This window comes from Galeopterus variegatus, unplaced genomic scaffold, assembly GCF_000696425.1.
Source record: "Galeopterus variegatus unplaced genomic scaffold, G_variegatus-3.0.2 Scaffold5157, whole genome shotgun sequence".
NCBI lineage: Eukaryota > Metazoa > Chordata > Mammalia > Dermoptera > Cynocephalidae > Galeopterus > Galeopterus variegatus.
Genome location: NW_007731268.1, coordinates 133,786 through 142,215, shown reverse-complemented (window position 1 = coordinate 142,215; position 8,430 = coordinate 133,786).

The window sequence follows — 8,430 nt, the reverse complement described above, 5'->3', positions numbered from 1 at the left end:
ACTGAAGAAGACAGAAATGCTCACTCATCTGAAATATTTAGCAGTTCCTTTTTTTTTATTGAAACATTATTGATTATACATATGTATGGAGTACAGAGTTGAATATTAATACCTGTGTACAATATACAGTGATCTAATTAGGATAATTAGTTTATTCATTATTACAAAAAATAATCATTCTTTGTGTCCATTAAGTTAATTTATGTTTCTTAGGTCACACTTGGCTGCGTATAGCACTTATTTTTGAACTACATACTCTTTTAGATTACAATTTAAAGTCCTGCTCCTCTTTCTATCTTTTGCAGTGCATAGACAGTGGCTTACACATGAGACCCCAATTAAGTATTTCTGAAATATTTATGACATCAAAATAAATCTGACAGCATAAATACATAGAATGCAATTAAAGAGTGTATCACTCTTTTTCTTAATCTTGAAATGAGCCCAGGGAAACTACTTGGCCTTGAATGGCTTCTGTATATCAACCCACCTTAAGTTTCTTTCATTATAATCCAAACAATGATTTACTTAAAGTGAAGATTAGACCGAGCATTTGCTCTCTGAGAGATACCTGCACACCTCAGAGAAGGGAATGAATTAATCACAGCCCAACGGCTATTATGCTTTCTCCTCAGAGAATCCATGCTATTTCATATGTTTGTAGTTTATTCATTTTTATGACTGTATCATATTTCCAATGTACTGATGGTTTCCTGTCCATTATCTAGATTTTTGCCTGTTTGTTCATCATTATGACCCAAAGACTAGATTGGTAATATAAGTATCTGGTGCACATTTCTTTTGCTATCAGATAGGTTTGTTTCCCAAGTTGGCGTTTTCCTTTATTGAGAAGGTGGGCATCAAGCTATGAGTGTATGGGTGGGATATGTCACTTATCCAGACTTAACGTTAGGTTGGTGAGTATGGAACAGATAATTGGGGGCCTCTAGAAACCAGGACTTTCTCTGCCACTGTCTCTTGTACATATTTCTTCTACATATTCTTCTGCTTTGGTCTATCTTTAAATACAACCCCAACTAGTTTATGCCTTCCTAAAATCCAACAAAAATCTCTACCTCATTAGTGTGATCCCATTCTCGCTTCTTTTATAGATCTGTGCTGTTTCGTACATCATTTTTGTCATGTAAGAGGGATGTCAGAAAAGAGGTATTATACACACTTACACAATGCCTGCATTTTGGGCTAGATTTTCTGCTTTCTTTAAAATGAAACTGAAACACATTTACAGTATTTACTTTTTAAGATAATTTATTATACATACATGTGGGTACAATGTTGATTTTCAATAATCGTGTACAATGTGTGATGGTTAGATCAGAATAGTTAGCTTATTCATCATTATAATATGCAATCATTCTTAGTGTCTGTTAACCAGTTCCTCATTAATCCCCTTCTCTCTTCACCTCTCCTCCCCTTTTCCACTCTAGTAACCATGGTTTTTTTCTCTTTCTAAAAGTTCAATGTATTACTGTAATTGTTGTTTCTTTCTTTCTCTCTCTCTGTCTCTCTTTATTGTTTATTTGTTTATTTATAGATTAAGCTCCCAGTTATGAGTGAGAACCTGTGGTATTTATCTTTCTGTACCTGGGTGTTTTCACTTAGGATAATTTTCTCCAGGCTCATCCACATTACTGCAAATGGTAGAATTTCATTCTTTTTTATGGCTGAGTAGTATTCCATTGTGTATATATACCACAATTTCCTTATCCTGTCATCCATCGATGGACATTTAGGTTGGTTCCATTGCCTGGCTTTGTATGGGATGATATCACATTGCAAAATTCATCTACTTGTTTGGAACTTTGCTGACAGTGAATTAAAACCACTCTGTCAAAACACTAATGACATGATAGAAAGATTGTCAATAATTAAGGTGTATCTGTTTCTTAATCTGGAGATTTAATGAATTTGTAGTTCCTTTGTCTTTATCAGTTATCAGCAAACAAGGATAATTTGGCTTCCTCATTTACAGTTTAGATGCCCTTTATTTCTTTCTCTTGCCTAACTGCTATGGCTAGAACTTCCAGTACTATGTTAAATAAGAGTGATGAAAGAGTGCATTTTTGTTTTATTTTCCTGTTCTTAGCAGAAAACATTATAACTTTTCCTCATTCAGTATGATGTTAGCTATGAGTTTGTCACATATGGCCTTTATTGTGTTGAGATAATTTCCTTTGATACAAATTTGTTGAGAGTTTTATTGTGAAAGGATTTTGAATATTATCAAATGCTTTTTCTGCATCTATTGAGATGATCATATGGTTTTTGTTCTTCATTTTGTTAATGTGGTGTATCACATTTATTGATTGGCTTATTTTGAGTCATCCAGGCATCCTGGGGATGAATCCCACATGATCATGGTGTATAATCTTTTTGATGTGCTGTTGGATTTGGTTTGCTAGAATTGTGCTGAGAATTTTTGCATCTATGTTGATTGGGGATATTGGCCTATTGTTTTTCCTTTTTGTTGTGTCTGTCCGAATTTGGTATCTGGGTGATACTGGCCACAAAGAATGAGTTTGGGAAAATACACTCTGCATGAATTGTTTGGAATATTTTGAGAAGAATTGGTGTTAATTCTACTTAAAAAGTTTGATAAATTTAGCAGTAAAGCTATTCAGTCCTGGACTTCTCTTTTTGGAGAGGCTGCTGATTACTGATTCAATCACGTCACTTGTTAAATACTTTGTTCAGGTATTCTTTCTTCTTGGTTCAGTCTTGGTAGTTTTTATGTGTCCAGAAATTTATTCACTTCCTCTAGACTTTCAAATTTGTTTTTTTATAGTTGTTCATAATAGTCTCTAATGATTTTTCTTATGCCTGTGATATCAGTTATAATGTCTTCTTTTTCTCTTTCGATATCTGCTATTTGGGTCATCTCTATTTTTTTCTTAGTTAGTCTTGCAAATGGTTTGTCAATTTGTTTGTTTTTTCAGAACAACAACTTTTCACTTCATTGATCTTTTTGTCTTTGTTTGGTCTTATTTCACTAAGGTCTACTCTGAACTTTATCACTTCTTTCTTCTACTAATTTTGGGATTAAATTTTTCCTGCTGTTTTAGTTCCTTGAGATGCAACATTAGGTTGTTAATTTGAAATCTTTCTCTTTTTATCATATAAGCTCTTATTGCTATAAACATTCCCCTTAGAACTGCTTTTAAAGGATCCCACATGTTTTGGTATGTAATGCTTTTATTTTTATTTGTTTCAAGTTATTTCTTGAGACTTCTAGTCAAGATGGCAGAATAGACAGTCCTCAGCATCGCTCTCCCACAAATCAACCAATTTACAACTACTGAAAAGCAATGACAGCAAAGCTGGGGCCACTAGAGCTCAGGGGAAGAGGAGGAGAGACCTATGGAGTACATGAAGGTGGGAGAAGCCATGACGAGAGACAGAAAAAAACCATTCTGACCATTTTAAATCCCAGCTGCTTCCAGACTGGAGTTGCTGAGGGCATGGATCAGTAGCTGGCAAAAGCAACAGCTGTGCCCTTTGGATGGAGTTGCTTGGAGGTGGCAGGGGAGAAGAGGGACTTGGTGGCCCCCAGACCAGCAAGACCACTGATGGGGTTCCCTTGGACCCACATAGGACTGAGGAGTCACAGCAACTGAGAAAAAGGAACCACTCAGAGGCCGGTGAGTCACTGCAAGGGACTAGCACATGGCCCATCCCAAGGGAAGTGTTTGGAGCACTGGGGGGACACTGGGGCAGAGCAAGGGCAGCTGATCTACAACAAAGCATAGGACCACTCAGAGGAGACTGGTCAGGAATATAGAATTGCATGGGGTGCAGTTTGATAAAAAGACTCAGGCCCAGACCAGAGTTTTTTTCACACAACCCAGGTGCACCAGATTTCTCTAGACCTGGAAGTATGTATAAAGTCAACCATTAAAACCTGAGCTGCACGAAAAGCCTTCCCTAGGGAATCAGCAGCAAAGCAGCAATTTAGCTCAACCACAGAGCTCAAGTATTGGTCTCCTCAGGAAGTTCCCCCATTCTAGAAGTAAGCAAAGGACAACAAATTAGTTCCAGTGCAGAGTTGAAATGGTGGGAAAGCAAATAATCGAACACAAAACTGGAAAAAAAGACAAAGTACCCACAACCAGAGACAAAGTTTGATATTAACTAGTAAAGGTCTCATTTCACCAAAGAACACCTATAACACCTACAAGGACCAGAAGTCCCATGGGCTACCAAGCCAGGAAGGGGGGAGGGCCAGGGACCTCAGCCATGGCCACTGACACACGCAACCACCCTGAGCTGGATGACCACTGAGCTGCTGCAGGAAGTGCCCCATGCTCTCTCAAGCTGGGGTGGTGGGGGGCCAAAGGCCTCAGCCACACCTCCCCAACGCTCAGTGATGACCACCAAACTGCAGCAAGAAGGGCCTCAGGTTCCCAAGCTGGGGTGGTGGCAGGTGAGGGCTTTTGCAACATCTCCCTGACATCTGTATCCAACTTGGCAATGACCAAATCACCACTGGAAGCCCCCCAATCTCCCCTGTGGGAATGTATGTCACAGGCTTCAATCTCGCCCTTCCTTCTTCCTCCTTCTTCCATCACATTTCCTTCCTCTTTCTCCTCTTCCCCTCCCTCTCAACTGTTCCACAATAACATCATAAAATGTAAAAAAATAATATTAAAAAATTAATTAATATATAAGATATTTCTTGATTTCCTGCTTAATTCCTTCTTTGACCCACAGATCTTTCAGGTGTATGTTGTTTAATTTCCATGTATTTGTTCAGGTTCCAAAGTTTTGCTTGTTATTGGATTCTAGTTTTATTCCATTGTGGTCTGAAAAGAGACTTGATGTATTTCTACTTTTTAAAATTCATTGAGACTTGATTTGTGGCCTAACATGTGGTCTATCCTGGAGAATGTTCATGTGCTGATGAGAAGTGTGTGTGTTTTTCAGTTGTTGCAGTTCTGTAAATGTCTGTCATGTCTATTTAGTCTACAGGGCAGTTTAAATTCAATGTTTCTTAGTTCATCTTCTGTCTAGATGATCTGTCCAAAGGTAAGAGAGGGGTGATAAAGTCTCCAACAATTATTGTATTGGGTTTATATCTCCCCTTAGATCCAATAATATTTGTTTTATATATCTTGTTGCTCCAAGATTGGGTGCATATATATTTGTGATTGTTATATTCTCTTGGTGAATTGATCCCTTTATCATTATATAATGACCTTTTTTCTTTTTATAGTTTTGGGGTTAAAGTCTATTTCATCCAATATAAGTATAGCTATGTATGCTCATTTTTGGTTTCCATTTACTTGAAATATCTTTTTCCACCTATACAGTATTAGTCAATGTGTGTCTTTACAGGTGAAGTGACTTTCTTGTAGGCAGCATATAGTTGGGTCTTGTTTCTTAATCCATTCATCCAGATTATATCTTTTAAGTGGGGAATTTAATCTATTTACATTCAAAGTTATTACTGGAAGGTATTACCTTACTCCTGACATATTATTAATAATTTGATGGCTGTTTTGTGTGTCTTTTGTTTCTTTTTCTCTTTTATTGTTTGTCTTTGCTATTCAGTCTTTTTTTTCCCAGTGGTAAAATATCATGTCTATTTCTTGCTTGCATTATCTGCTCAGCCAGTGAGTTTTATTCTTTTGAGTGTCATCATGATGGTAGTTATTATTCTTTTCCTTCCAGATGTAGGACTCTGTATTAGTCCATTTCTGTTGCTTGTAACAAAAATACCCGAATTGGGAAATTTATAAAGCAACAATTTTTCTTGCTTACAGTTTCAGAGGCTAGGATATCTAAAGTTCATAGAACACATCTGGTAAGAGCCTTGGTGGTAGGTAGTGACTCTTCACAGCAGAGCAGGGTGTTACATGGTGTATGGTTGAAGCAGAGTACAAGCTTCTCATGATCTCTCCTTTTAAAGCCAACAGAATCATGCCCATGACCACCATTAAACCACCAAATGGAATAATCCATTCATTATGGCATGGTGCTCAAAATTTAATCACCTCTTTAAGGTGATTTCAATTACCAAAATAGGATTTCCCACTCTCAATAGACATATGGGGATTATGCTTCAGTGAGTTTTGGGAGACTTTCAATCTATAGCAGACTCCCTTAAGGATTTCCTGTAATGAACTCCCATAGTTTCTGTGTGTCTGGGAAAGATACTATTTCTTCTTCATTTCTGAAGAATATCTTTGCTGGGTATAGTATTTTTGGCTGGCAGTTGTTTTCCTTCAGCACTATGAATAAAACATTCCACTCTTCCTGGCCTGTAAGTTTTCTGAATAAAAATCTGCTGTTAGTCTGGTGGAGCTGCCCTTGTAAGTGACTTGACACTTTTCCCTTGCTGTTTTTAGAATTCTCTCTTTGTCTTTGACTTTTGACAACTGATTTCAATGTGTCTTGTAGAGGACATTTTAGGGTTAAATCTGCTTGGGAATCTTTGAGACCCTTGAATCTGGAAGTCCATAGCTCTCCAAACACTTGGGAAGTTTTCAGCTATTATTTCATTAAATAGGTTTTCAATGAGTTTTCTCTTCTCTTTCTCTTCTGGAACACCCATAATACAGATGTTTGTATGCTTAAAATTTTCCCATAGATCTATAGGGTTTTTTTCATTTTTAAAAATTCCTGTTTCTTTTTTTTAAATGACTGTGTTAATTTTAAAAGCTTGTCATCAACTTCATTATTTTTTTCTTCTGATTGATCTAGCCTCTTGCTTAAGCTCTCAGTTGTACCTTTTATTTTATTGAATAAATTCTTCTGTTCCAAGATTTCTGATTTGTTCTTTTTTAAAATACCTATCTCTTGGTTGAATTTCTCCTTCATATCCTGAATTATTTTTCTGACTTTGTTGTGTTATCTATTTTCTTGCATCTTGTTGAGTTTCCTTCATATTATTATTTAGAATTCCTTTTCAGGGATTTCAAAGATTTCCTTTTTTGGGGAGAGTGGTACTGGACAATTGTGTCTTCCTTTGGGGATGTCATGTTTCCGTGTTTTTTCATGCTTCTTGTATCCCTATGTGAATATTGGAATGTTGGGACAGATAGTGGGGCAGTCACATCTTTTAATTTTTTGGAGTAGTTTTTGAAGGGATAAACTCTTCTGTAGAAGTATTCTATATTGACAGTTGGATAGGGTATTTTAGGTTTGGTTGGGTGAGTACAGTGGTGTACTCTGTATATTTCTTATTTGACAGTATTCAGTCTTGGGGTTGTCTGTGGGTGCATCTGTCGCCTAGGTGGTGGGGACTCTTGGTAATTCCTTGCTAGAGTGGATAACATTTGGCAGGATTGTTGGGACTATAAGCAGAGCCTTGAGCACATTGGGGAAGCACTGGTGTGTTGTTTTTTCTAAGCTGAAGTAAGTAACCCTGAATGGGGTCACTGGTGTCATGCCAGGGCTTTGGGCTTCAGAGAGAGGTTTCATGGCAATCAGCTGTTCCTCAGGTAAAGTTGGTGTCTTTGCCAGAGCACTGTGAGTATTACACACCCCTGGGAGAAGAATTGGACTTCTATGTCCCCTGGGAGAATTCGTCCTGTTCTAAGCTGCTTCCCCACTGGATTGGGTGGCTCTAGGGGAATTCGCCAGAGTCACAGAGTATGCTGTGCCTGGGAGAGGAAAGCAGTCTTTCAACAACTTCCCTGCTGTAGTGGATTCATCTAGCAGCATTGCTGGAGTTGCATGGGATTCTGTGCCCTTAAGAGGAGGTAGGTGAGCTACCCTCAACTGCCAGCTGGAATGTTTCTGGGTTTGCCAGGGCTGTGTGGGACTCTGTACCCTGGGAGAGACCAGAAGGCTTCCTGAAACTTTCTTGCAGAATGGGTGGCTCTAGATAAGTTTGCCAGAGCTATACAGGACTTTATATACTGAGAGAGGCCAACAGGCTTTCCATAACTTTTCTACTGTATTGGGTGGCTCTAGGTGAGATTGTCGAAGCTGCACAGAACTCTGTGCCCCTGAGAGAGTTGAGTGGGTGCCCCACTGAGGAGAGCAGGGTAGCCTTCAGTTGCAGAAGGCCATAATTTATTGACTCTCATGCTCTGGAATGTGCAAGCACTGGCTCTGTTCATCGTGGGAGCGGTTTCTGCTTGTACTGGACTGCCTTCTCCCAAGATGCAGGTCACCTCATGGCTGTAGTCTTAATGTGCTGTGGGCTCTAGTGATGTGGAGATGCCAAGGCTACTGGGCCCATAGGAAAAGTACACTGTGGTGCTCACTTTGATCCCAAACTGGCAATGGGCTGTGACAGCCAAGGACCAATGGGATGAGGAAAATCTGTGTGAACTCTCCCTTTGGAAAAATGGAGTCAGGTAGGTTCCAAACAGCTCTCCACACTGAGCTCACAGCTTGCAAGGGCTGTATGACATCTTTGCAGCTTTCCATAGGCATCTGTAGTGGGGGCACTGACTAATTCCC